Source organism: Heterodontus francisci, chromosome 17 (assembly GCF_036365525.1).
Source record: "Heterodontus francisci isolate sHetFra1 chromosome 17, sHetFra1.hap1, whole genome shotgun sequence".
NCBI classification, from domain to species: Eukaryota; Metazoa; Chordata; class Chondrichthyes; order Heterodontiformes; family Heterodontidae; genus Heterodontus; species Heterodontus francisci.
This window is the reverse complement of record NC_090387.1, coordinates 11,401,479-11,428,205: the sequence shown is the minus strand read 5'-3', so window position 1 is coordinate 11,428,205 and position 26,727 is coordinate 11,401,479.

The window sequence follows — 26,727 nt, the reverse complement described above, 5'->3', positions numbered from 1 at the left end:
TGCAGTGAAGGCACCAATTGATAACGTCGCCAATGAAGCACTTATTACCCACCTCAGATGCAGGAATCAGCACATCCTTGCGTCATCTCCTGCACTGCCTCCTTTGCTGGAATGCCGTCCTTAAGTGTCAAGGATTGTTTTCTCAAGGGCACATTTTACATGAAAGGAAATAATGAAAGAACATCAGTGTCAGAGCGTCCCTCCCTCCAATGAAATTACTGTTGCGCATGCTTTATGCTCTGCAGTATAGGCCAATGAATCACTTAGAGAATCACTTAGTACCCACCTCAGCTGTAGGAGTCAGGATGATGTAACTGCCCCTATCTCGTGATGGTTCAATGCTGCTCTCAGGGAAAACATGAATGGTGTGAGGGTGCTGGAAAAAGAAGCACATTTCTTTTGGACTATGAACATAAAGCAGGCCATTTAGCCCAGCTGTTCCCTGCTAGTGGTTATGCTACTCGTGCGTCTTCCCATCCATTCCCATTTAATCCTGCCTACTACTATCAGCATCATCTTCATTTCTTTCACTCTTATCTACCTTTGCCTTAAAGCAACACTGAGGATGGAGAATGGTGTGGCTGCACTCCACCTCACCAGTTGTGTACGCAGCAAGAGCATTCACATTTGTGCGACCACTGGACACAGCATGCTTGTTTCTTTTAGTGCTCAGTCTCTTCTTGCTGAATGTTCCCCAAGTGCTTGACCCCTTTGGACGCCTTCTCTGCTTGACAGGCAGCAGCTGGCAATTGCGGAGTCTCACAAGGCTCTGCATGGTTGTTTCAAGGGCAGATGGGGAAACATGTGGCTGTGTGTCCACGTGCACTGCTTGGATGGGTGCAGGAACAGGTGACTGTGTAACTGAACAGCAAGGAGAGGGTACCGCAGGTGGGGGAGTGGAGCTTTGAACAGGCAGGTGTATGTATGGTCCATCAGATCATTAGGCCAGGGGGTGAAACGCTCAGGATCCATGGATTATGGCACGCGACTGATGTCCAGCGCGTGGCCACCTCCATCCGAAGGTGCTTCCGGGCAATTGTTGGGCAAATTACTTGGCTCCATCTCATCAGCCAGTCCTTGTGTTTATGGCGCATGCACAGAAAAAGGCAGTCCCCTTCCGCTCCGCTGCTCCCCCCCTCCCCCCCCGACCTCCCTTCACCCCCCCGTCCCTCCCTCCCTTCCTCCCCCCTTCCCTCCCTCCCTTCCCTCCTCCCTTCGTTCCCTCCCTCCCTTCCTTCCTCCCTTCCCTTCCCTCCCCTTCCCTTCCCCCCCTTCTCTCCTCCCTTCCCTCTTCCCTTCCCTCCTCCTTTCCCCCCTCCCTTCCCTCCTCCTTTCCCCCCTCCCTTCCCTCCTCCCTTCCCCCTCCCTTCCCCCCCTCCCTTACCTCCTCCCTTCCCCCCCTCCCTTCCCTCCCTTCCCTCCTCCCTTCGTTCCCTCCCTCCCTTCCTTCCTCCCTTCCCTTCCTCCCTTCCCTTCCCTCCCCTTCCCTTACCCCCCTTCTCTCCTCCCTTCCCTCTTCCCTTCCCTCCTCCTGTCCCCCCTCCCTTCCCTCCTCCTTTCCCCCCCTCCCTTCCCTCCTCCCTTCCCCCTCCCTTCCCTCCTCCCTTCCCCCCTCCCTTCCCCCCCTCCCTTCCCTCCTCCCTTCCCTCCTCCCTTCCCCCCTCCCTTCCCCCCCTCCCTTCCCCCCTCCCTTCCCTCCTCCCTTCCCTCCCCTCCCCTCCCTCCCCTTCCCTCCCCTTCCCTCCCTTGAAATGTATTTCCAGAGCAACTTACCTTGGAACAATCTCCTCTGTCTAATAAAAATGAAGCAAATGTCCAAAATGACTAAATAATTGAGATAAAATGCCCGACGAAACCTCTCCTCCTTCCATTTTCAAAAACTCGCGCCTAAGCTTTCGGAAGATTGACGCACATGCGCACACGGGCTCCGGTCATCTGCGCATGCGCATGCAGGACCAGTTTGCCCATGCGCAAAGGCCAACCTGGCGTGTTCCCCGAGGAACGTCTGCGCATGCGCAAACTGGTCCTGGCAATCTGGACCGCAGCGCATGCGCAGAGGGCCCGAGACCGTGTGCGCATGTGCGCACCGCGGTGCATTCTGATGACGTAGCGTTGTCATCAATCACTTTGTTAAATTTAATCCTGAGAAGTGTGAGGTGATGCATTTTGGGAGGACTAACAAGGCAAGGGAATATACAATGGATGGTAGGACCCTACAAAGTACAGAGGGTCAGAGGGACCTTGGTGTACTTGTCATAGATCACTGACGACAGCAGCACAGGTCGAAAAGGTGGTTAGGAAGGCATTTGGGATACTTGCCTTTATTAGCCGAGGCATTGAATATAAGAGCAGGGAAGCTATGATGGAGCTGTACAAAACACTAGTTAGGCCACAGCTGGAGTACTGTGTACAGTTCTGGTTGCCACACTATAGGAAGGATGTGATTGCACTGGAGAGGGTGCAGAGGAGATTCACCAGAATGTTGCCTGGGCTGAAGCATTTCAGCTATGAAGAGAGACTGGATAGGCTAGGGTTTTTTCCCTTAGAGCAGAGAAGGCTGAGGGGGGACCTGATTGAGGTAGACAAAATTATGAGGGTCATAGATAGGGTAGATAGGAAGAAACTTTTTCCCTTAGCGGAGGGGTCAATAACCAGGGGGCATAGATTTAAGGTAAGGGCAGGAGGTTTAGAGGGGATTTGAGGAGAAAGTTTTTTTACCCAAAGGGTGGTTGGAATCTGGAACACACTGCCTGATGAGGTGGTTGAGGCAGGAACCCTCACAACATTTAAGAAGTATTGAGATGAACACTTGAAATGCCAAAGCATACAAGGCTACAGGCCAAGTGCTGGAAAATGGGATTAGAATAGATAAGCTTGATGGCCGGTACGGACACGGTGGGCCGAAGGGCCTGTTTCTGTGCTGTTTAACTCTATGACTCTATAAAACGTGGTACCTCTCACACTGCTGTATACCTTCAGTGCTGTACTGGAGCATCAGCCTAGATTTTGTGCTCAAAAGATTTAAAATACCTTCAGTGCCGTTGGAATGATTGTTGGCGATGAGTGGCAATCGTCTGTTTTTTAGACTGTCTACTAGTGACCATTAGTCATTCAACTTAGAGATAAACCAAATCTTTTGCATGGTGGGAAAAACTCCAGTGGAGAGGATGATGCAGCCTAGAAAATCCAGCATTATGATAAAAGCATTGTTCTGTCAATTCTCACAGCAGGTGGTGAGAGCTGGTTGATGTGAAGAAAATAATTCTGAAATTTACTATCTCTTTTACAACCATTATCTGTCGTGACTGCAATCAAACCTGACTTGACTATTCCAACACACTCCTGGCTGGACTCCAACATTTACTCTCCATAAACTTGAGGTCATCCAAAACTCTGCTCCTGTTTCTTAACTCGCATCAAGTCTTGTTCCACTCTCACCCCTGTGCTCACTGACCTACTTTGCCTTCCAGTCAGGGAACATTTTGATTTTAAGATTCTCATCCTTGTTTTCAAATCCCTCCACGACCTCACCCCTCCCTATCTCTGTAATCTCCTCCAGCCCCACAACCCTCCAAAAGGTATCTGCGCTCCTTTAATTCTGGCCTCTTGAGCATCCTGATTTTAATCATTCCACTATTGGTGGCCACGCCTTCAGTTGCTGAGGCCTCAAGCTACCCTTCCGCCTCTCTAGCTCTCTCTCCTCTAAGACGCTCCCTAAAACCTACCTCATGACTAAACATTTGATCATCTGATGTAATATCTCCTTCTCTGGTTCTATGTCACTCTTTGCTTTATAATACTCTTGTGAAATGTTTGAGGATGTTTTATTATGTGAAAGGTGCTATATAAATATAAGTTGTTGTTGTTCTTGTTGTTGAAACTGAAAGAGGAATTCTTCAGACAGCCAGAATCAGTGTTAAACAATTACTGATGTCCTTCGTCCAGCATTGAACAAGTGGGCTCTCCATCATAGCATCTGCATCCATCAAGATGAATTGAAGGCTTATTGTCCTCCTTCCCAGGCAGGGATTACAACAACAACTTGAATTTGTATCACTTTTAGCATAGTAAAAAACATCCCTCGGCACTTTACAGAGGCATTATAAAACAAAATATGATGCTGAGCCACATAAAGTGGATGTTAGGACAGCCAGTCGAAAGGCTTGTCAAAGAAGTAGGTTTGAAGGAGCCTCTTAAAGGTGGAGGGAGATGGGAGATGTTCATGGAGGGAACTCCAGAGATTACGGCCTAGGCAGCTAAAGGCTGCCAAGGGGTGATGAAAAAAGTGGGGTGGGGATGAGCAAGAGTCCAGAGTTATTAGAGTGCAGAGACATTGGAGGGTTTTTGGCCTAAAGGAGGTTACAGAGATAGGGAGGAGTGAAGTGATGTAGGGATTTGAAAACAAGGATGAAGATATTCAAATTAAGGCATTCCTAAACTGGGCGCCGATGTATGTTAGCGAGCAATGGGTGTGAAGGGTTAACAGGACCTAGTCTGAGTTAGAAATACGGGGAGTTGAAGTTTGGATGATCTAAAGATTATGGAGAAAGGAAGGTGGGAAGCTGGCCATGAGAAATTTGTGCACAGCAAGATTGAGTGTTAAATATTGTCCAGGACTGCAAGAAAACTACCCTGCCCTTATTCAAAAAAGTGCCATGGGATCTTTTATCTCCATATAAAAGGCAGTTGGGGCCTTGATTTAATATCTCTACCAAAAGGAGGCACCTCCGACAGCGCAACACTCCCTCAGTACTGCATGGACAGTCTGGATTATGTGCTGAAATCAAGACTCATTAAAGCTATTTTGATTAATTGGTCTAAGTTTGCCAATCAGAACAGTGGCAGTAATCCATTCATTTTAAATGGAATTTGATCAATGCGACTATTGGAAGACTCAGGTCCATTTTTCTTAGGATCTCAAAACTGGGAAACTTTTAACATCCCTCAGTCACTCCTCCCTCCTTTCAAAAGGTAATTGGACATGTATTTGAAGGGACTAATTTTCAGGGTTATTGGGAAAAAGCTGGGGCGTGGGACTAAATTGGAGAGCTCTTTCAAAGAGCTGGCACAGGTATAATGGAGCAAAAAGCCTCCTGTGCTGTAAGATTCTCTGATTCTAGGATTCTCACCCTGGTTCCTCACTGAAAAAAAAAGAGGGGTTCCAAAATCTAAAGTTATCACCATTATCTTTGTGCTCTGTCTTTATTTGGGGTGTCGTTCATTGCTGAAAATTTTGGGCTTTTTGAAAGTTAGTTCCTCTGCAAGTGTAGATTCCATTGGCACCTCAGGCAAAACTCACATCCTGGAAGAGTTTAATGTTACAATCAAGTGAGGAAGGGGTCTAGGGCTCCCCTCTTGGCCTTTTCCTGGTTTGGCCGTAACAGGGTTTAACTTTTAAAACTTTTTATCTTCTCCTCAGTGAGTCCTTGCTCACTGCTCTATAATTGTAATTGTGAAGGAATCAACCAGACGAGTTTTCTCAGGTCTAAACAAGAAAGATGTAAGTTTATTAACCTTAAAACTCTAACTCAGTTAAAACTACTAAAAATATGCAATGCAACCATTCTAGCATGCATACACGATAAACACACACACAAATAGATACAGAGGAGGAGAAAGAATTAAAGGGGGAAGGTTTGAAGTAGTAGTTGAAATTCAGTTACTGGTTTTGGGTTGGATGTAAAGTCTTTGATTGAAGTTAAGTCTTGCAGTTCTCGTTGGGGCCCAGTGCACCCTTTCAAACTTGTTTTGCTGGCACCAGAAGGCTGCAGTTGGGGCCTTGGGTCTTCTGACTTAAGGCTTAAGTTACTTCCTTGGGTCCCTGAAACTTTGTGTGAGTGAGAAAGACAGAGAGAGAGAGAAATCGTCTCTTTGATCTTCAAAATGCAGTCTACGTCCAAAACTTTACTGCGAGCACAATTCTGCCAATTCTCAGATTGGCCAGCAGGTTAGTCATGTGACTAGCTCTTTGTTTGAAATGGCATTGCCTGCAAGGTTTGTTGATTCTTCACACCCAGTGAGGGGTGGAATGCTGGCTCTTACACAGTCAGTGACTCTCAATGTCTTTTGATCATCACTATTGACAAAACCCATCTGGCTAATTGAATCTGGGAGCACACCCATTGCCTATCTAGGCAACTGTCTCTCAGAATGCAAATGTGCAGCCATGTTTTCAGCCATTGTTCTGTGTTCTCTTTTAAACAAGCTATCTTAAAGGTCCAGTAACAGTTCAAATAGTGTTCCATATGACAGAATTAATATGTTTCCATTTGGCAGGTGTGGTTTTCATCACATTAATGATCCAGATACAGAATTGGTATGGTTTACCTCCATTTGTTGTAATGGGTCTTTCGATTCCTCCTAATCACCCCCACTCCAAATTTGCTGAATCCTGTGGCACCTCACTCAAGTGGTCATTTTCATATGTGAATCGAGACAGTCAGTGCTAGTGGGATTTTCAACCATGGAATCTTACTTAGAAACATATGTTGAGGGGTGACCTAATGGAAGTCTTTAAGATTATGAAGGGATTTGATAGGGTAGATATAGAGAAGATGTTTCCACTTGAGGGGGAGTCCAGAGCTAGGGACTACAAATATGACAGTCAGTAATAAATTCAGTAAAGAATTCAGGAAAAACTTCTTTACCCAGAGAGTAGTGAGAATGTGGAATAGTTGAGCTGAATAGCTAGATGTCATTAAGGGGAAGCTAGTTAAGTACATCAGGAGGAAAGGAATAGAAAAATATGCAGATAGGATGGGAGGAGGCTCTTATGGAGCAGAAGCACTGTCACAGACCAATTGAACGAGTTGGATTGTTTCTGTACTGTAAGCAGTTTTGTGGCGATGCTGGGGCTCCCGGCGCCTGGCTGAAAATGTGATGGGGGGAGTTCCGCCTCTGCCTTTTCAAGTCCCCTGGCTCTATCTTCCGTTGTTCAGGCATTTATGTGCCTGGAGACAGAATCTCCATCCCGCCTCCAAGAGCTGCTAGCCAATCACAGGGCCAGCAGCTCAGCAGTATCGGCAGCACCACCAGGAACAGTGGCCACTGCCGGTACTGCAGAGGTCTTCAACCCAGGCCCAGCACTGGAATCCCACACTTTAGGTAAGTGAGGCTGGGTCACCGGGGCCCGTAAAGGAGGCCCTGGCGAGGGAAGGTGGGAGGGTCAGCATAAAGTCCTGGGTGAGGGGGAATCCATGGAGTTGGAGGCTTTGCCAGTGGGTGTCCTCCATGGGCCCCAGATTGCCCATGGAGGGAGCCCCCTCCCCACCACCCCCACAAGCCCACTCATATTACTGGGCACCCTCCCCACATGGCAGAGGCCCCATACCCCTGCCACTGGTTAAATCCCAGCGGCAGAGGGAAGAGACCATTAATAGGTGACTTAAGGGCCTCAATTGGCCTCTGGGTAGGAATGCCATCGTCAGCCTATGCCACCGCTGGCAAAATCGCTTGGTGATGGGTCCTTTGCCCCCTGCTACAATTCTATGGGCCCCACGCCTCTGATCCCACCTCAGGGGGGCCCATAAAATCCAGCCCTATGTAATTCCATGTAAACATACATGTTGCTATCTTGTGATCTATTGTTTCCTTTTTTCATTCAAATTGTAGTGTTTCTGCTTCAAATGTGGAAATTATTCAGGGCAGCTATTGTTACGTCACATTGGCTCCTGGAGTTGGGAGCTTGATTATAAACAGTGTGACTTTCCTCCGGGATGGGATTTAATTCATGTCACAGAATAGTTGGCACAGCAAAAAAAAAATCATAATGGTAAATTTGTTTTTAATTTGTTCAGCCACATTTTTAAGCTGGCTTTCTCAAGTATAATAAATTGGGATTTAGAAGATCTCAGTTCTAGGTAATACAATAGTGAATTCATTCCTCACTGCTTCTGGCTGTGTACGCAGTTGTTTGAACCTTTTACTTGCAATATGAAAATCGATTGATGCAAGGACACCTGGAATGCATTGGGTGAAAGGATGGTTGTAGCAGATCCAATAGTAACTGTCAAAAGGGAATTGGATAAACACTTGAAGGGAAAACATTTGCAGGGCTATGGGCAAAGAGCAAGGGTGTGGCAGTAAATTGGTTAGCTTTTTCAAGGAGTCAGCATAGGAATGATGGGCCAAATGGCCTCCTTCTGTGCTGTACCATTCTATGATTATAGGACCCACAGGTTGCTCCAATAGGAGCAAATATGACTATCTTGAAATTCGCACACATCAGCAAGACAGTTTCTGGTTTTGCATCAATACAGGTTGGAACAGTAAGGGAGCATCATTAGGGGCATATTGACTAAGCACTGCATCACAGTTCGAATTTTAGCTGAGATTTAAGTAGAGGCACTAAACAGCATCATCACAGATGCCACCACAAGGATTGCTTGTGGATATTCACCTAACGGATTGAAGATCAACAATACTGAACATGACCTTTTCTCTTCCTTCATAACAAGCAAGGAAATCTAGCAAGGGGGAGAAAAAAAACATGGCTACGCTTCAGCGACCCTTGGCAACCATCCCAGTGCATTCTCGGGCATTCTAATGTGTTTGAAAATGAGCTACTGATGGCACAGAGAAAAGAAAGATGAATGTACTAATACAAACTGAGCTGGGTGATTTCTTCCCAGAGCTGGAGTCAGCATTGCCTTGACATTAACGCCAATTCCTTAGGCCCCAGCTGACAGGACAGTGTTACATGTATTTGATCATTTCCAATCATCAGACAAGGTTAGCTTCACAGTATTATAAGAACTTGTACTGATAAAGCCGATGGCTCAGGAGAAGATGGAGCTGGAGCTCCTGGTGCTGCTGGCTCCGAGCGATGGCAGTGGTGGCCTGTGGAGATCCAACAGCGTGCCCATGATCAACAGCTTGAGTGACAACGCTCAGGTTTTTCAGCCAGATGCCCTGCGCAATCGGAGGAACAGCACCACTGTTATGAACCGCCACAGTCAGGGGATCAGCATCAAGGGAGGCAGGGAAACCAAGCTGCCAATCCTGATCTCAAAGATCTGGCAGCCGACAAGACCGAGGCTCTATATGTAGGGGACGCCATCGTAACACCTTAGATACCCCTTCCCAGCTCCCCCCTCGCACCCCTCCTCCCCTAGCCCCCTGCAGCCGCCCTCGCACCCCCTTCCCCTGCACCCCCTCCACTAGCCCCCTGCAGCCCCCCTCGTACCCCCTTCCCTCCAACAACTTTCCTCCCCCACATCCCGCCCCCTCGTACCCCCTTGCAACCCCTTCCCCCCCCCCCCATCTCCTCCCACCGGCATCCACCATCCCTGAGCAGGGGGCCTAATAACCCCACTGCCTTGTGGGCGTCTTGGGAGAGACCAAGGCTAAGGGAGTAACCCCGAACAGAAAATCCGGAGCGGAACCCCGAAGGTGGTCATGTGTCACCTTTGGCATGTTTCCGGCAGTTCCTGCAGCCAAACCGGTGCCAAACGTTATGCTCTGCACTCCTTTGAACCCTGCCAGGAAGGCCGAGAAGGGGATTTTGACGCTTGGGCAACTCACAACCTCCATACATCCGCCCAAGAATGTGCCATGGAGAGGTGACTCCCTAGATGCCTCATAGCGACCAGAACAATACGGAAGGCAGCAGTTACGGGTGAAAAGTCCAGCTCAATTGGCGTAGAGATTGGGCGCCACAGGTTGCCTTTGTTGTTGGGAGAGGTCATCGCATCTCACTGGACAGCTACCGCCTGCCTCAAACCGAGCAGCCCCCAGTCAGTAAGGTTCTGTCCCGCCACAGTCCACCTGCTTCAATGGGTACTTGGAGCTCAGGGTCACTGCCCGACAAGTGGACTGTAACACCGCACCAAACAGCAGGACAAAAAAAGGAAAGAAGGTAGCAGCCCTTCGTTTTGCAAGCTGGAACGTCAGAACTATGTGTCTTGGCCTGTCGGAAGACCCTACACTAATCAACGATTCTCGGAAGACCGCCATCATTAACAACGAGCTCAATAGACTTAACGTGGACATTGCAGCACTTCAGGAGACACGCTTCCCTGTGAGCAGATCTCTAAGAGAGCAAGACTACACCTTCTTCTGGCAGGGTAAGGATCCTGAAGAACCAAGACAGCATGGAGTGGGTTTCGCCATCAGAAACTCCTCACTCAGTATGATAGAGCCACCTTCAAATGGCTTGGAATGCATACTGTCCATCCGACTGCTCACTGCCTCTGGTCCTACTCAGCATCTATGCTCCAACACTCTGTTCCTCACATGAAGCGAAAGACCAGTTCTATGAGGAACTCCATAATATCATTCGTAGCATCCCCAATACCGAACATCTGTTCCTGCTGGGGGACTTTAATGCCAGGGTTGGGGCTGACCATGACTCAAGGCTCTCCTGCCTTGGGCGCTATGGCATTGGAAGGATGAATGAGAATGGACAGAGACTGCTGGAGTTGTGTACCTATCACAACCTCTGCATACTAACTCGTTCTTTCATACTAAACCCTGTCACCAGGTTTCTTGGAGGCACACAAGATCACGTCGTTGGCACCAGCTGCACCTCATCGTCACAAGGTGAGCCTCTTTAAACAGTGTCCAAATCACACGCAGCTTCCGCAGTGCAGACTACGACACCGACCACTCCCTGGTGTGCAGCAAGGTTAGACCCAAACCAAAGAAGCTGCATCACTCCAAGCAGAAGGGCCACCCGCGCATCAACACGAGCAGAATTTCTTATCCACAGCTGTGACATAAGTTTCTAAATTCACTTGAAAAAGCCCTTCAAATCACTCCTACAGGGGATGCAGAGACTAAGTGGGCCCACATCAGAGGCACCATCTATGACTCAACTATGACCACCTATGGCAAACGTGTGAAGGAAAACGCAGATTGGTTTCAATCTCGCTTTGAAGAGCTGGAACCTGTCATAGCCACTAAGCGCATTGCACTGTTGAAAGCCTCCAGCGAGGTAACATCTGAAGCACTTAAAGCAGCCAGAAACGCTGCACAAAGAACAGTCAGGCGCTGCGCAAATGACTACTGGCAACACCTATGCAGTCATATTCAGCTCACCACTGACACCGGAAACATCAGAGGAATGTATGATGGCATTAAGAGAGCTTTTGGGCCAACCATCAGTAAGATCGCCCCCCTCAAGTCTAAATCAAGGGACACAATCACTGACCAACACAAGCAAATGGACCGCTGGGTAGAGCACTACCTAGAACTGTACTCCAGGGAAAATGTTGTCATTGAGACCGCCCTCAATGCAGCCTAGTCTCTGCCAGTCATGGATGAGCTGGACGAACAGCCAACAAAATCGGAACTCAGTGATGCCATTGATTCTCTAGCCAGTGGAAAAGCCCCTGGGAAGGACGGCATGACCCCTGAAATAATCAAGAGTGCCAAGCCTGCTATACTTTCAGCGTTCTACGAACTGCTTTGCCTGTGCTGGGACGAGGGAGCAGTACCACAGGATATGCGCAATGCCAATATCATCACCCTCTATCAGAACAAGGGTGACCGCGGTGACTGCAACAACTACCGTGGAATCTCCCTGCTCAGCATAGTGGGGAAAGTCTTCGCTTGAGTCGCTTTAAACAGGCTCCAGAAGCTGGCTGGGTGTGTTACCCTGAGGCATATTGTGGCTTTCGAGCAGAGAGATCCACCATTGACATGCTGTTCTCCCTTCGCCAGCTACAGGAGAAATGCCGTGAACAACAGATGCCCCTCTACATTGCTTTCATTGATCTCACCAAAGCCGTTGACCTCATCAGCAGACGTGGTCTCTTCAGAAATCTAGCAAAGATCGGATGTTCGCTAAAGCTACTAAGTATCACCACCTCATTCCATGACAATACGAAAGGCACAATTCAACATAGCGGCGCCTCATCGCACCCCTTTCCTATTCTGAGTGGTGTGAAACAGGGCTGTGTTTTCGCACCTACGCTGTTTGGGATCTTCTTCTCCCTGCTGCTCTCACATGCGTTCAAGTCCTCTGAAGAAGGAATTTTCCTCCACACAAGATCAGATGGCAGGTTGTTCAACCTTGTCCGTCTAAGAGCAAAATCCAAAGGACAGAAAGTCCTCATCAGGGAACTCCTCTTTGCTGACGATGCTGCATTAACATCCCACACAGAAGAGTGTTTGCAGAGAGTCATTGACAGGATTGCGGCTGCCTGCAATGAATTTGGCCTAACCATCAGCCTCAAGGAAACGAATATCATGGGACAGGACATCAGAAATGCTCCATCCATCAAGATCGGCGACCACGCTCTGGAAGTGGTTCAAGAGTTCACCTACCTAGGCTCAACTATCACCAGTAACCTGTCTCTTGATGCAGAAATCAACAAGCGCATGGGAAAGGCATCCGCTGCTATGTCTAGACTGGCCAAGAGGGTGTGGAAAAATGGCACACTGACACCGAACACAAAAGTCCGAGTGTATCAAGCCTGTGTCCTCAGTACCTTGCTCTGTGGCAGCGAGGCCTGGACAACGTATGTGAGCCAAGAGCGACGTCTCAATTCATTCCATCTTCGCTCCCTCCAGAGAATCCTTGGCATCAGGCGGCAGGACCGTATCTCCAACACAGAAGTCCTTGAGGCAGCCAACATCCCCAGCATATACATCCCAGCGGCGCTTGAGATGGCTTGGCCATGTGATCCACATGGCAGATGGCAGGATCCCCAAGGACACATTGTACTGCGAGCTCGTCGCTGGATATCAGACCCACTGGCCGTCCATGTCTCCGCTTTAAAGACGTCAGCAAATGCGACATGAAGTCCTGTGACATTGACCACAAGTCGTGGGAGTCAGTTGTCAGTGATCGCCAGAGCTGGCGGGCAGTCATAAAGGCGGGGCTAAAGTGTGGCGAGTCGAAGAGACTTCGCAGTGGCAGGAAAAAAGACAGAAGCGCAAGGCGAGAGCCAACTGTGTAACAGCCCTGGTAACCAGTTTTATCTGCAGCGCCTGTGGAAGAGTCTGTCACCATAGAATTGGACTTAATAGCCACTCCAGGCGCTGCTTCACAAACCACTGACCACCTTCATGCGCTTACCCATTGTCTCTCGAGAGAAGGAGGCCAAAGAATATTGATAAAGTGCCTTTCACGACCTTCGGCCATCCTAAAGTACAGCCAATGAAGTCCTCTTGAAGTGCAGCTGCAGGAAATGTGACGGCCAATTTGTGCACAGCAAGATCCCAAAACAGCAATGTGATAATGACCAGATATTCTGTTTTTTTAATGATGCTTGTTAAGGGAGAAATATTAGTTAGGAAACCAAGAACAACTCCAGGTCCTTCCTCAAAATAGTGCCATGGGATCTTTTACCGCTTCTCGTGCGGCACTCCCTCAGTCATCCAGTGGGTGTATCAGGCTAGATTTTGCTCCAAAATTCCTGAAATGGGTTTTGAACCCAGAGCTTTTGGCCCCGAGGTGTGAGTGCTGACCGCTAAGCCACAGCTGAAAACCTCCCATGGGACCACAAGTGCATGAGGATTTTTTTCATCTCCTGTGATTTAATTCAAGATCTGCGACAGAAGATCTGCTTTGTGTTATTCCCCATCATGGAGGAAAACAAAATAATTTGAATCATATTGATCTATTCCCTCTCCAGTGTGTCCTTTGTGAAAATGACATCTATGAGCTTCAGACTAAAGCAATGGACAATGAAGATTGGTTTCTGGTGAAATATGTACACACATGCAGAATGCTTTCCTGGCAGGAACTGTGATGTTCTTTTTTAAAACCTGAATCTTTATTAGCTCATGTATTTCAACCTGGTAAACTAGTGTAACACAGAGCGGTGAAATACAGCTAATTGATGCCCTGAAATTCACAAGGAATCTCGAAGATTAACTGAGCACTGTAAAGCTAAGTCAGCAGTGGGAGGAGGCTGGGTAACAATGGTCCAGGGCTCCTAGCCCTGTCTACATTAGACAAATCCAAGGCTTGGGAATTAATTAGGCTTGACAACCCTCCTGGTGAGTGGGTCAATAACCCGAGGACATATAATTGAAATCATTGGTAAAAGACGTAGAGGGAAGACGAGGAGAATCTTTTACAGTCAGAGAGTTGCCAGGATCTGGAACGCTGAACGAAAAGAGAGTTGGACAGGAACGTGAGGAGCAGTTGGATCTTTACTTACCATTTTATGTATGTTTATACATATATACATATTATGTATGCACTTATATAATATATAAAACGGTGACATTATGCTGAATTTAGATCCCCCCAGGTGTCGGGGTCCATGGTGGGGGAGACCTGAAGATCACTCCGGAGGAGGCCCGCCCCTGACCCCGATGCCATGAGGGCCCAGCCCAATCTTCATGGAGATGGAGAGGCCTCATGGTGGCCCCCCACGCCGCCACCTCCGGCCCCGGTGCAATCTTCATGCCACTGGCCGACACTCCTGCACCTTCCCATCCCCGTCCGGGGAATCGAGGCATCAAACTGGTTGGGAAGGGGGAGCAGGTCATTTTTCCTGTGTGAGGGGTGGGAGGATGGTGGGACAGCAACAATAAAGGGCTTTCGTTGGTGAAGGGGATGGTGGGAAGGGGTAAAATTGATAGTTTATGCACTTTGGGGGAGGCAAGGTCAGTTGAAAAATGTAAGTGTTTTGGGGTGGAGAGGGAAAGCATTTAACATTGTGGTTATTGGGTGGGGGGAAGGGGGTGCAGTGGTTGGAGAGGTCCAGAAATGCTGCCTTTAATTTTTTTCAAAACTGTTTCCTGATTTCTTTAAAAATCCCAGAAGGGCTCCAAGACCTTTAAAAATGGTGTCTGCGCCTGCGCACAGGCAGCTGACACCAATGCCAGTGACAGATGGGCCACCCCCTCCCACCCATCGGGAGGGGCAGGCCCCCTATCATTCAAATGAGCCGCCACGCTGAAGATTGCGGCGGCTTATTGACATGTGGCCGGCGCGGTCTGGGCGCTGCTTCCTTCGCCCGCCGCCGAGAGTAAAATTCCGGCCATTTCCTCTGGAACAAACAGTAAGGTGACATTAGATTTGTGCTGCTGTATCTTTTAGGAACGCAGCCTGAAGTACCTTCTCAAAACAACATTGAGGTAAATTTCACCAAAACCGGCTCCTAACACAGAGTCTTGCCTGCAGGAAGAGCTTAACAGATAATCAAGTGCGCGTTCCATTTCCATCCCATCATTACAGGTCAGAGCCGTGAGTGCCTATTTGTAAAACTCACAACAACAACAACTTGCATTTACAAAGCTCCTTTGCTGTACAGAAATATCTCCACAATCAGACAAAAGTTGACACCGAGCCAATGAAGGAGATATTAGGGCAGGTGACTAAAAGTTTGATTTTGATTGACGTTATAAGTGGGATGGACATCTGTGAGAAACAGAAAACCTGGATTCATTTAAGAAACAGCCGATGGGAGGCCATTGAGGTGTTAACATGATTCAAATGGTCTTCCTCAGCTGTTTCCATTTACAATGTGGAAATGTAACCTTTTCCTTCCATGGACCATGTGGAATCTACCCTATTGCAGACTCTATTCCATCTGAGGGAAGGTTCTGAATAGAAGATTAAAATGCACTGCAAGTTGGTCACCATTTTGGGCCTTTCCCTTTGCCAGAATTCAAACAAAAGGCTGTGTGGCTCCAATACGTTCTTCTCTTCACATTCCTTTAACCTCTATATAAATACTCACTGATTCTCAAATGTATGATACCATAACTCATGAGTTGGAGTCAGGGTTTTGCTTCCAAATTCTTAGCTTGAAGGTAAAATAAGAACTGTCTTGATGCCAACTGTTCCATCCCCTGGAACCAACATTGCAGCTTTGTTTGGCACTGAACTGCCAGCTTACTCTTGGCAGGTTTGCTTCAGCACTTGGCATCAACACTGAGGCTACATCTCTGCCCCCTACCTTGTTGTTACACAAGTGTCCATTATCAAGGACATTTCTCAAGCTTGTATATGATGCTGTTACTTCTATTTGCAATTACGATTAATTTAAACTGCATATTTTGGAAACAAATTTTACATGTTAAGTGGGAGTTGGAATCCATTAGTGATGTCCTTCTTTGCTTGCCTCTTAGTGAGTTAGTTAAAGTATAGAAAACAGAGAATGGATGGGTTAACGGATTTGCTTTTAGGCTGGAAGGATGGTGTCCACAGGTCAATGTTGGGAATCATTGATCTATATGTATATAATATCCGGGTATGGGACACAATTTCAAAATTGAATTGAAATAAGAACTAGGAGCGATATATAGCAGGTGGTTGAATTGATATTGCTCAGTTTACACCATAGCCTGAAAGCAAAACATACTCTTGATTTCCCATCTTATGCCTAACTTCCCTTTTTTTACACTATACCAACTTGCATTTATATAGCACCTTTAACAAAGTAAAGCACCCCCAAGGTTTCTTCACAGGAGCGTTAACAGAGAAAATTTGACAATGAGCCACAGAGGTGACTATTAGGACAGATGAAGAAATACTTTGCCCATGAGGTAAGCTGTAAGGAGCATCTTCAAGGTAGAGAGGTGGAGAGGTTTAGAGATGGAATTGCAGAGCTTAGGGCCCAGGCAGCTGAAGGCACTGCCATCAATGGTGGAGCAAAGGAAATTAGGGAATGACAAGAGGCCAGTATTGAAAGAGCACAGAGTTCTTGGAGGGCTGAAGGAGGTTACAGAGATAGGGAGGGGTCAAGGTCACAAAGTGATTTGAACATAAGGGTGAAAATTGAAATTTGAGGTGTTGCTGAACCGGGAGCCACATAGGTCAGCGAGTACTAGGGAGATGGGTGAATTGTACTCATGACTTAGAATACAGGTTGCAGATATTTGGAGAAGCCGAAGTTTACTGTGGGTGGAAGATGGGAGGCCAGCCTGGAGAGCACTGGAATAGGCAAACCTTTTGTCTTGATTCCTTTAGTATTTGATCTCATCACGACAACAACCACAACAACAACTTGTATTGATATAGGCACTTCAAAGTAAAGCAAAATTTGACACTGAGTTACATAAGCTACATATTAGGGCAGATGACCGAATGCTTGGTCAGATAGATAGGTATTAAGGATTGTCTTGCAGGAGGAAAGAGAGGTAAAGAGGCAGAGAGATTTAGCGATGGAATTGTAGAGCTCAGGGCACAGGCAGTTGGAGGCATGGCTGGCAATGCCGGAGCAATTAAAATCAAGCATGCTCAAGAGACCAGAATTAGAGAAGGGTAGATATCTCGGAGGGCGGTAGGGCTGGAGGAGATTACAGATATCGGGAGGGGCAAGGCTGTGATGGGATTTGAAAACAAGGGTGAGAATGTAAAGTTAGGCATTGCTTGACTGAGAGCCAAGTGGGTCAGCGAGCATGGGGGTGATGGCTGAACAGGACTTGGTGCATGTAACGACATGGCTGAAGAGTTTTGGATGACCAAATTACAGAGTGTAGAATGTGGGGATGTAGCATTAGAATCATCAAGCCTAGAGGTAACAAACGTATGGCTGAAGATTTCAGCATCAAATGAGCTGAGGGGTGGGGGGGGTGGGGTGGGGTGCAGAGACGGGCAATGTTTTGGGGGGTGGAAATGGACAGTATTAGTGATAACCTTGAAAGCTCCAAATAAATCGTCTCCAAGGCCGGAATTTTTCGTTGGGCAGGAGGCCTCGTCCACTGGCCGAAAATTCAGTGGTGATCCCACCTCTGCCGAACCTGGGGAGCCAGGCTGGTCTTTTTCACTCCCCAGTCCCTTAATTGCTCTTGGAGGCAAGAAGTCCTGCCCAATGGAGCTGCCAGCCAATCAGGGGGCGTGCAGTTCTTAGTCCCAGCAGTGCCACCTGGAGCTGTGGCCACTGCTGGGACTACACCCAGCCATTGCAAGCAAGGTGAAGGACGGCCTCGAAAGACAGGTAAATATTTGGGACTTCGTCGGGGACAATCGGCCAGGCCCCTGCGAGGCGAGGGGGAGGGGGGGTCAGTTAGAGGGGTGGGGGAATGTTGTGCATTGGGGGCAGTTGGTGCTTTGGGGGTGGTCCTCCATGGGGCACAGGGTGCCTGATCAGGAGGGCCCCCCCCCCCACAAGCCTGCCAGAAGGCCACTTGGTTTCACCAGGCGGGGTTCTTGAGGCTTCTGCCGTCCGGCTGCCGATGGTAAAATACCCGTGGCGGTGGGAGGAGGTCCTTAAGTGCCAGTTGATCGGTCACTTAAAGGCTTTAATTGGCCTGGGACGGGTGGGCTGTTTCTCGCCACCGTCGCACCGCGTAAAATTGCAGTAGGGGCGGGAAGGGGTCGGGAATAGCACCCCCTCCCCCGCCTTCCATTCAATTTTACGCCTCTCCCCCGCCACCCGCCACCAATCCGCTCGTTTGGGGGCCATAAAATTCTGGCCCAAGTCTCCTTTTTAACAAATAAAAAGCCCAGATCTACTACCCAGTTATGATATTCTGGGGACATGTAAAGTTGGGTGAATAAAGATGATGAAATGGGTAACTTGCTAATTTACTTTTACCACTTTGAGGACTGACCATGGAGTTAATTGAAAGCGCACAGTGACAGCTCAATTAGAGCAAGAGGCGGAAAACAAGCTTCCCATCAGTGACCAGTGGAATATTGTAGTTGCAAAAAAAGTCAACTGAATAAGAAGTTAGGAAGGTTACACTCAGTTGATTAATTAGTGCAATTTTTCTGCAAGATATAAAATCAGGTAAGAAAGAACAAAATAAATAATAGCAGCTGGGTAGAACAACCTGAGGACTGGTAATGAAATGAAATTTATCATGTACTCTGGGCTTCATTCAAAAATCAATTCTGTCTTGCAGTTATTTGCACTGAGACAGACAGAGATTGTAATGATCCTGTTCCAGTTCAATCTCATTCGCAAATAATATTGTATCATAATTCTATATCTGACGGCTCCTCATTTGCTCAGGCTGGTTTGCCTTTCCTATTTTTGTTTCCTTTTCGTCCTTTGAAGTACACTACCGTTGGGAATTGCAGTCGATATTCTTTAAGCCACTTTTTTTCCCCTTCTTTCCTACTTCTGGAAGGTTTATTGGGATCATCATTCTATACTGATGGTGTGCAGCCAGGGCTCAGTGGGTAACACTATGGGCCTTGAGTCAGAAGGACACTTGAGCATTAAATCTATGTTGACACTCCAGTGCAGTACTGATGGAGTGCTACACTGCTGGTGGTACTGCCTTTCAGATGAGATGTTAAACTGAGACTCTGGCTACCTTCTTAGATGGATGCAAAAGATCCCATACACACTATTTGAACAAAGAGATGGTGAGTTCTCCCTGGTGTCGTAGCCAATATTCACCTCCCCCCCACCCCACCCCCCCCACCCCACCCCCAGGGTAATCACTGTGAACAGTTCATCTGATTGTTAATTTACTGCTGTAATGTGGTAGATAAATACAAGTCTTTCTTTTCTTTTCCTTTCTTTCCTTTCATTCCTTTATATCGTAAAAGATGTTTACTGTGACACTACAACACAAGTACTAGATTTTGATGGTGTACTGAGAATATTAAAAACATTGAGAGTAAATGCTTATGAATAATTTTCACAGACTGAATATCTGGCAGACCTTGCTGGTCTCTTTGCCTGAAATCCTGATGCCTGTTTCCAATGGGTGACGATCAACATCGGATGTGAGTTGCGATCAGGTTTCTTGGGCACACTGCCAGCAAAGCAACAATCCTTAAAGAGTCCACCGGAGGCTGTTGTAATATCACTTTAACAGTTTGAATACTTCACACATCATCACAGGAAGTGACAGTAACAAACAGCTGATAGTTCAGTTGGAGGCATATTAGTCACCGAGTCACATGTGTATTATAGAGGTCTGGTAAACCTGCTACTTCACCATAAAGAACCCACTCTTTAACTACCATTCAGTTCAAGATTTCTGTTGCCTTATTGCTGAAGAAAGCAATAATACAATATTGTGGCAGCAGTGGCAGCAATGTGTATTTTGAAGACCACAACGTGGAAGCAGCAGAACGCATCGAAGTAGCAGTACTGCAGAGATGCTCAACAGCAGCGTTCAATGGGAACAGCAATCTCGAGTGAGACATTGGGGTCGGAGATCTCTCCCGCTGGAGTCCATCGAGGACGTGACGATACGGCGCATCATCGGAGGTAGTGGAAGCAGGACAACACTATCAGGTTTGACAACCTCCCGCTGAATTCAGTGCTCAGGAGTGTGTGTGTACACAAAAGGGGATTGTTATTTTAACAGTGGCCGGCAAGAAAAAGCACGAATCGGGCCGAATCAGGCTCGGGAAAAGTGAGCAGAGTCGGCTCACGTCAGAGTTGCAGAACAGCACCACCATTGCACACTGTGCGTTTTCCTGCCAGAATCGCTTCATTGATGGAGTCTCCCTGATCACAGGCTGAAAACTCATGATGCAGGCACTGCACAGGGCATGGCTGAAGTCTGACCCTGTGCACATAGTAGACCTGCAATTTTTTTCCCCTTCAGGGAAAGCCTAATAGGAAAAAAAAGACGGCGCCATTTAAAGGGAAAGCTCCAGCCAAGGATTCTTGCAGACAAGAAATTTGGTAGCATGACTACCAAAAACCCGTCAATGAATTGGAGAGCTCAAGATCTCCTTCACATGTTCCAACTCTTCAAACAGCTCATGGAGTTGTTTTTTGGATCTTGTTGTCACAGAGCTTGGCAGGCAAGCAATCAAAATAAAAATTGCAATTGACAACGAAGGGCTGCATCGTATCAGCACCTCAGGAATATCTGAAACAGACAAGAGGGACCCAGAGAGACTGGACTACATTAGAGGACCAGCTGTAGGTCAAGATTAATTTTAGAATCCATCGTCTGAAACTGCTGCATACAGACAGCAGTCCACGGAGATCACTGATCAATTTGTGAGCAGATGCCGTGAAAAAGGAAAAGCCTGTGATTTCACAGAAGTGGAGTTATCCAAATGGATAATGGAATTGGTGATTGTGTCTACCCTGATAGAAGCTTTTCAGAAAGAGCAATTAGGCAAAGGAAAAGGGTATGACATCAAAAGTCTCCTGAAAGAAGGCAGCACGTTTGTGGCCATGCAAGCAAGCAGGCAGTGCATACGAGCACTTGGAACAACGAACATAGGTGAGGTAACCAGGTCACCTCAGCAAGGCAAGATGGTACACCAACCAAGAAATTGTCTAGCTTACATGGATAACTGCAAGGTGCGTGGCAAGAAAGGGCATGGGCAAGGCTATGCAGGAGGTCTAGTAATGGAAAATTGGCCTGAAGTCACAGCAGGCCACAACCTGACAAGAAGCAAACACCACCATATGGGACAAACAGGGTCGCATTTGTAAGAGGCCAATCTAAACACAGATTGTCCACAAGATAGACAAGGACATAAACAATATGCCCAGAGAAGAATGGCCAACGCAAGTTGCAACTCAAGGTCAATACAGGGGCAAGTGCAAATATTTTGCCACTGAAAATATTGGAGAATATGTACCTGACAAGATGGGAATCCATGATATAACCTACAAAAGCAAGACTTACTGTGTACAACAGTTCTCCGATCAACTGTATGGGAACAATAACATTGGAGTGCAGGTACGGAAACTGTTTGTGGTCACAGTAAATTTTCTATATTGTCGATACTAATGGTCCAGCAATTGCAGGGCTACCGGCACGTAGCGAGATTAGTATTGTGACAATCCATGAGATCAGCAGTGTGCCAAGGACACACGACCAATATAGATGTGATCCCATTGAGTTCATTCAGTATTTGCAATGAATGTACCCAGATCGTTTTGATACTGTGGGAAGTCTCACAGGAGATGCTACTGGTTTACTGAAGAAGTTGAAGAGCTTGTCAAGAGGAAGAAGAAGGCTTATGTTAGGATGAGACGTGAAGGCTCAGTTAGGGCGCTTGAGAGTTACAAGCTAGCCAGGAAGGATCTAAAGGGAGAGATAAGAAGAGCAAGGAGAGGACACGAGAAGTCATTGGCGGATAGGATCAAAGAAAACCCTAAGGCTTTCTACAGGTATATCAGGAATAAAAGAATGACTAGAGATAGGTTAGGGCCAATCAAGGATAGTAGTGGGAAGTTGTGTGTGGAATCGGAGGAGATAGGGGAAGTGTTAAATGAATATTTTTCGTCAGTATTTACAGTGGAGAAAGAAAATGTTGTCGAGGAGAATACTGAGATACAGACTACTAGGCTAGATGGGATTGAGGTTCACAAGGAGGAGGTGTTAGAAATTTTGGAAAGTGTGAAAATAGATAAGTCCCCTGGGCCAGATGGGATTTATCCTAGGATTCTCTGGGAAGCCAGGGAGGAGATTGCAGAGCCTTTGTCCTTGATTTTTATGTCGTCATTGTCGACAGGAATAGTGCCGGAAGACTGGAGGATAGCAAATGTTGTCCCCTTGTTCAAGAAGGGGAGTAGAGACAGCCCTGGTAATTATAGACCTGTGAGCCTTACTTCGGTTGTAGGTAAAATGTTGGAAAAGGTTATAAGAGATAGGATTTATAATCATCTTGAAAAGAATAAGTTCATTAGAGATAGTCAGCACGGTTTTGTGAAGGGTAGGTCGTGCCTCACAAACCTTATTGAGTATTTTGACAAGGTGACCAAACAGGTGGATGAGGGTAAAGCCGTGGATGTGGTCTATATGGATTTCAGTAAGGCGTTTGGTAAAGTTCCCCACGGTAGGCTATTGCAGAAAATACAGAAATATGGGATTGAAGGTGAATTAGTGCTTTGGATCAGAAATTGGCTAGCTGAAAGAAGACAGAGGGTAGTGGTTGATGGTAAATGTTCATCCTGGAGTTTAGTTACTAGTGGTGTACCGCAAGGATCTGTTTTGGGGCCACTGCTGTTTGTCATTTTTATAAATGACCTGGATGAGGGTGTAGAAGGGTGGGTTAGTAAATTTGCGGATGACACGAAGGTCGGTGGAGTTGTGGATAGTGCCGAAGGATGTTGTAGGTTACAGAGGGACATAGATAGGCTGCAGAGTTGGGCTGAGAGATGGCAAATGGAGTTTAATGCGGAAAAGTGTGAGGTGATTCACTTCGGAAGGAGTAACTGGATTGCAGAATACTGGGCTAATGGGAAGATTCTTGGTAGTGTAGATGAACAGAGAGATCTTGGTGTCCAGGTACATAAATCCCTGAAAGTTGCCACCCAGGTTAATAGAGCTGTTAAGAAGGCATATGGTGTGTTAGCTTTTATTAGTAGGGGGATCGAGTTTAGGAGCCACAAGGTCATGCTGCAGCTGTACAGAACTCTGGTGCGGCCGCACCTGGAGTATTGCGTGCAGTTCTGGTCACCGCATTATAGGAAGGATGTGGAAGCTTTGGAAAGGGTGCAGAGGAGATTTACTAGGATGTTGCCTGGTATGGAGGGAAGGTCTTACGAGGAAAGGCTGAGGGACTTGAGGTTGTTTTCGTTAGAGAGAAGGAGAAGAAGAGGTGACTTAATAGAGACATATAAGATAATCAGAGGGTTGGACAGGGTGGATAGTGATAGCCTTTTTCCTCGGATGGTGATGGCAAACACGAGGGGACATAGCTTTAAGTTGAGGGGTGATAGATATAGGACAGATGTCAGAGGTAGTTTCTTTACACAGAGAGTAGTAGGGGCGTGGAACGCCCTGCCTGCAACAGTAGTAGACTCCCCAACTTTAAGGGCATTTAAGTGGTCATTGGATAGACATATGGATGAAAATGGAATAGTGTAGGTCAGATGGTCGGCGCAACATCGAGGGCTGAAGGGCCTGTACTGCGCTGTAATGTTCTATGTTCTATGTTCTATGTTCTACATATGAGGGATGATGCCATTCCTTCCATAGACCCACCAAAAAACTTAACATCCACATTAAGGACAAACTGAAAGCCGAGCTGGATTCTATGGAGAGGCAAGAAATTATTTGGCGTGTGCAGCAGCATACGATTGGTGCAGCTCGTTAATGACTGTAATAAAAAAAAAACATCAGGATATGTTTAGACTCCAGAAGGCTGAACCGGGCATTAAAAGCATGTCCTCATCAAATCCCAAATTGGAAAAGTTAGATCCATAGTTTGCGAGAGCCAGATTCTTTTCGAAGCTAGATGCAAAACATGGACACTGGTCGGTCCATCTCTCTGAAAGTTTACAGGAGTTAACAACTTTCAGAACTCCATTTGGAAGATATTGTTTTTTGCGCTTACATTTGGTTTATTAGTAAGCCAGGATGTATTTCCACAACGGATGATTCATAAAATGGAAAATGTTCCAGGGTATGTCTGTATTGCAGATGATAAAGCAGTAATGGGCATCATAAAAGAGGAGCACAACAGGATTCTGCCCATCCTAATGCAAACAGCCAGAAAGGAAGGCCTTATATTCAACAGCAAGAAGTGTCCCATTAACCCGAGACACATCAACTTTTTTGGCTCAATATACTCTGATACTGCCATAAGACTGGATCGAAGCAACATAAAGGATATTCAGTCCATGTCTAGTCCACAAGACAAGGAAGACTTACGGAGATGTCTTGGTCTATTTAATTTCCTTGCTCCTTACATCTCAAATTTTTCAATCAAGTCTTCATCTCTACGGGAACTCCCCAAAAGGATGCGCCGTATCTGTGGCACGAGGATCGCCAGCCTGCACTTGACCCTCGCTGAAGCAAGCACTGTTGACAGAGGCGGCACAGTGGCGCAGTGGTTAGCACCGCAGCCTCACAGCTCCAGGGACCCGGGTTCGATTCCGGGTACTGCCTGTGTGGAGTTTGCAAGTTCTCCCTGTGTCCGCGTGGGTTTTCTCCGGGTGCTCCGGTTTCCTCCCACAAGCCAAAAGACTTGCAGGTTGATAGGTAAATTGGCTATTATAAATTGTCACTAGTATAGGTAGGTGGTAGGGAAATATAGGGACAGGTGGGGATGTTTGGTGGGAATATGGGATTAGTGTAGGATTAGTCTAAATGGGTGGTTGATGTTCGGCACAGACTCGGTGGGCCGAAGGGCCTGTTTCAGTGCTGTATCTCTAATCAAAAAAGAGGCATGTTTCCAGTATTATGACCCGAATAAGGATATCATTCTTGAAGTAGCGGCCTCATTAAAAGTTCTTGGTGTATGCTTATTGGAAAAGGGCATCCAATTGCTTTTGGCTTGAAGGTTTATCACCCACACAGTTCAACTACTCCAACATAGAAAGGGAAACACTCGCACTGGTATTTGGAATTACCAAGTTTCACACTTATCTCTTTGGCAAGAATTTCATAGTCGAGACGAATCACAAACTATTGTCAATGATATGGCAGAAACCACTCACCAGAGCGCAACCCCAACTCCAACGACTATTAATCAAGGTGCAAGGGTATGACTGAGAGGTCAGATATAAGCCTGGGAATCTGATGGTGACTTCCGACACCCTTAGTTGATTGCCCAATCCAAGAAAGTGTGAAGACATTCCATTAGACATCCAGGTTGACAAAGATGACATAGAGATGGAAGATGTATACCAGATAGATTTAATGTGTTTCAGACAGAGGAAGTGTGAGGAACGAGAGGGAAAAACTTCCATAGACCCACTTTTAAAGGAGTATGGCAACTCATTGTCAAAGGATGGCCTGACCTGATACAAGACGTTCCTGCAGAATTCAGAATCTTTTGGCCATAATTATATGAATTGAGGGATTCTGGTGTTGTGAATTTCAAAGGAAGACAGGTGTTAATTCCACAAATAGTTCGACTTGACATTCTTTCACAGTTGCAGCAAGGTCATATGCACATTGAGAAGTCCAGAAGACTTGCACATGAAACTGTCTACTGGACTGTCGACGGTGACATCGAGCGAGCGGTACAGTTATGTGATGCATGCCAAGAGCATCAACCAAGCCAACATAAAGAGCTGTTTGATCCTCAAAAAGTTTCGTCACATCCTTGGTTAAGTATAGCTACTGGCCTTTTCTCTGTCAAAGGTGATGATTATCTATTGCTAACCTACTATTTCTCCAAATTCCCCATACTCCGTCAATTGAGGCACATGTCAAGTGCATTAGTTGCTGACACTATTGTTACAACCAGGTGAGAGAGGTGTCTAGGGGTCTTTCTCAGCCTTCACCTGGTCTTATTGTAACAGGGTTTTAATTTTAAACACACTGTGGTTGTAGCTCCCCCTTGGTGAATCCTTGTTCACTGCTTTCCAATTATAAGGCAAAGAAATGAGCACCAACAGACTTTCTTAGATTTAAAGAAGAAAAGTGAAATTTATTAAAACTTAAACTTAAACTCTAAATCGGTTAACGCCTCTGGATACACGCCGCGCCCCACTCTAGCATGCATACATGATAGCACATGCAAATAGAGAAAGAAAAGAGTAGAAGAAAAATAGTGGAAAGGTTTGAGGCAATCTCTGAAGAGGGGTTTTTGTTACTCTGCTTCGAGCTCGCTGTAGTCCTTGCTTGTAGGTAGATGTGGGAACAGAGTAAAAGTGACTGTGAGAACAGATTAAAAGTAAACTAATCAACTAACTGTGAAGCTGTGGAGTCAACTTGTAACAATAACAAGCAGAAGCTAACAGGACAACTGCAGATAGCTTATTAGCTGCCCATTGTTGATGGTCAGTCTAACGAGTATACCAATCATGCTCTGACAACACAAAATTGTGGAGGTTTGTGAACCACTCAGAAACAAAGGGAGGGCGTTTCGAGTTTTGTTTGAATAACTATAGGAAAGGCTTGCTGTAGTGAGTTCTCTCTCTCTCTCTTGCTCTCTCTCTCTCTCTTCCCTCTTCTCTCTTCTTTGTTTCTTTCTTTGTTTCTTTCTTT